General features: G+C 52.6%; 1 long non-coding RNA gene across 1 annotated transcript; it reads left to right on the top strand.

Annotated features, from left to right (window-relative positions):
- LOC106725980 lies at positions 1–2,812 on the top strand. The gene is made up of 3 exons (XR_001361994.1): positions 1–61; positions 217–348; positions 2,759–2,812. It is a non-coding gene; the product is annotated as an uncharacterized LOC106725980 (long non-coding RNA).
- The last annotated feature ends 630 nt before the right edge of the window (positions 2,813–3,442 follow it).

Here is a 3,442-nt window from a genome sequence, read left to right as displayed (position 1 = left end):
GGGAAGGGGCGGCCTGGCCGAGGCTGCCTGAAGTTGGTCCCCGAGGGGCCGCTCCTGGCTGGTGAGGCCACCTTCCTCCCTGCAGAGGGCAAAGGCTGCAGTCTGTGCCCTGACCCGCCGGCTTGGTGCTCATCGAAAGACGGGCAGTGGTATGAGAAAGTTGTGTGTGTTTTCTGCCCCCTCCAGACATCCCTTTCGAATGTTTTTCCTCAACAGCTGCGGAAACCTGTGATAACTGCTTAGCTCAACAGAAGGACCCGTCAGTGTCAGAAACTGTAAGGCGCTGCTAGCCCAGGGGGCCGACCAGCTGGACTGGACGACGGGAAAGTGCAGGCCCAGCGCAGGGTGGTGAGTGCTGTGCTGGAGGGAGCTCCGGCTGCCGGTAGTTGGTAGAGGACACTTTGCTTCCGGTCAGAGGGCTTCCTGGAGGAGGTAACTTATTCACTGGAGTGGTCAGATGAAGCTGAATATACCATAGGATAACCTGGACAGAGGAACAGCCTGTGTGAGGGAGCAGCCCCCAGCAAGGTGATGGGGGAAGAGACACTTGGAGGTAGCTGCCCATGGACCCCGTGCACAAGAGCCTCAAGTGAGGGGACAGTGTCTCGCACTGAGCCTTGGAGGGTGCTCAGCGAGCCCTTGCAACAGGAGAGTGGACCAGGACAACAGGGGTGGGCCCCTGGCCTCTGCATTCTAATCGGACATCTTTAAGATGCTGTAGAACAGCAGAGTCCCTTCCAAGGCTGAGATCTGTGTCCTCTGCTCGAGAGTGACACCTCGGGCTTGTGTTTCTTGATGGAAACCATCTGAAGCCCGGCAGCCTCAGCCCTTCTGCAGGAGGATGGGGAATGTCACTCTGTAACGTAGGGCATTCTCAAGTGTCTCAGGGTTTGCAGAGATCCCCTGTTCACCTCGGCACTTATAGAATGTTTTTGCAAGCTGTTGCTTCTTCTCAGCCCGTGTCACATCTGGGGCAACAGATTCCATAGTTTAGTTCTCTATGAAATGAACCAAGATTTCCTTTGGCTTGTGCTTAAACTACTCCTGAAGTGTCCAGGATTCAGTGCTCTCACTGTGGTTCGGGGCCTCAGGGCTCAGCTTCTTTTTTCACCTCTTCTGCTCACCAGATCTTTGGGCTGTGAATCCTTTTCTTGCAGTGCCTCCTTATTCTCAGACGGCCAGTCATGTCCACTATGTGGCCCTGCCAAGGAAGCCACGTAGCAAGGATGGAGCGAGTTGGCTGGGGGCCTCATCCCAGAGATGCTGTCATACTGGGCCACCGTAGGTCTCAGCAGGCAGACGTGGTGATGACTAGTCTGTGGCTTCTGATAGGCCCTTCTGCCCTGTTGCAGGCTCTGAAATGGGATGCCCAGGGGAGTATTTACTTTGCTGGTTTAGCCTGGCCATAGCTGATTTCTGTTTATTCCTTGAGGACATCCTGTGTGCCTGGCTTCTGCTTAGAACATGCCTGGGGCCGGAAAGAGGGTGGAGCAGGAGGAGGTGGCAGCACTATTCTTGCCCATGGGTAGCTCATAATCTCTCTGAGATTGTTGCTTCACGCTGGCAGCTGGCCATGTGCCAGGGGAGGAGCCCAGAAGCGAGCACTTTTCAGAAGGAGAGACTGCGAGGGTGCAGCCCTGAGGAATGAGTGGGGTGAGGGAATCTGGGATCTACTCATTTCCTGAGAGCGCCTCGCTTTTTGACTCTGCCCTCCTACATTATTGGGAGGGTCTGAGGCCCATCTGTGGCCACGTTGGCTGATAGTGTGCTTGGGCTGGTGGGTGTGTCCCTGGATCCTGGGATCTGTCAAGAGTTTAATCTTATGCAGATGGAGGTTGGCAGGAAATGCTGTGATGCAGGCACGTGCAGCTGGATCCAGAAAGTTGCTCAAATCTAGCAATTTGGACTTTTGAAGTACTCCAGTCTGGGACACCAGCCTGTCCTAGAGCAGAGAGGGCTGGCTGGTGGCTCCTGTGGCCTTGGGTTTGTGCTGGGGACGTGGAATGAGGGATAGAGTTTTTATTCTTAGAAAGAGCAGAGGGGAATGAAAAATATAGCCTAGACTTCTTGGAGCTGTGGAAGAGAGTTTTTAAGTGGTATCACTGCAACGCAGAGGATTAAGTTAGGTGTTTGGCTAGTGAGTACTCCGGCTCAGGTAGGATCTGTCTGAGCTTGATCACAGACCAGCCACTGCTCTAACCCTTTCAGCAAGTGCTTGCTAGAATATAGCCTATTTTGTACCTAGAACTCCTGAGGGCCAGGGTGTGACCAAGATCCTTAGGCCTTGTACTTGTAGAAACTTGGAGTGAGCAGGTCAGAGGCATAGAAATACATGAGCTCCAAGGACAGTGGTCGGCAAACTCATTAGTCAACAGAGCCAAATATCAGCAGTACAACGATTGAAATTTCTTTTGAGAGCCAAGTTTTTTAAACTTAAACTATATAGGTAGGTACATTGTTATTAACTTAATTAGGGTACTCCTAAGGCTCTTAGGAAGAGCCACACTCAAGGGGCCAAAGAGCCGCATGTGGCTTGTGAGCCGCAGTTTGCCGACCACGGTCCTAGGGTATTGGCCCAGTGCCCTACCTTTTGCCAGAGAACTTCCCTTCCTTGGTGAGATACAGAGCCAATAATTGACCAGTTCCAGGGTTATTCCATGTTGGCTAGTTAGTGAGGGGTCCTGGATTGTGAGAGAGCCACAACTCCCTAACTCCCCCTAACTCCCTCTTTCCTGAACGAATGTTTCTTCTTTTTTAGTACTCCTGGGACCTGGAGATTGCCCAATTTTTGCCTTGTTTTCATCTTCACTGTTCCCTAGACTGGACCTTCTTCCTCTCCAGGGATCAGCTGGACAGCTGGCTGATTCAGGTCCACTGATGTTCCTGCAGTACCCTTCATGCTGATGACTGGTATACATTGTGCCTGGTGCTGCTGGGCTGCCCACCGACCTCTGTCATCTCATTCAATCCTCACAACAGCCCTATGAAATGTAGGTCCTGATATTATCACCACTATATCGATGGGAAACCTGAGGCTCAGAGACGCATAGCATTATGGTCACAAAGCCAGGAAGTCATGGTGGAGCTGAGGTTTAGCTCGGGCTGTCTGGCCCCAGGGTGGGTGTGCCTGCCTGCTGGACTATACTGCCTTGCCCTGAGCTGGGCTGGCTGGTCATTTGTGAGGTCATTTGTGATGGGTGTCTAGGGCAGGGGTGTCTATCACCTGCACTCAGGGCACCATGTTCCTCTCTTTTGGGTCCATGTCACTGTCTGCCTTTTGGTAGGACCTACCAGGGATGTCATGAAGTTGCATTGTGGGTCACAATAAAGTCCTTGACCAGAGCAGGCCTGCTGTGCCAGGCAAAGTGTGGCTCCCCTTTTTGGGAGGACCTTGTGCTGTAAGCCAACAGATGTTACTGATGGGGATTGAATGGCAGCAGTA

Source organism: Myotis brandtii, unplaced genomic scaffold (assembly GCF_000412655.1).
Source record: "Myotis brandtii unplaced genomic scaffold, ASM41265v1 scaffold208, whole genome shotgun sequence".
In the NCBI taxonomy this organism is placed as follows: Eukaryota; Metazoa; Chordata; class Mammalia; order Chiroptera; family Vespertilionidae; genus Myotis; species Myotis brandtii.
The sequence above is the reverse complement of the archived record's forward strand: the minus strand, read 5'-3'. Positions and strand labels throughout refer to the sequence as shown.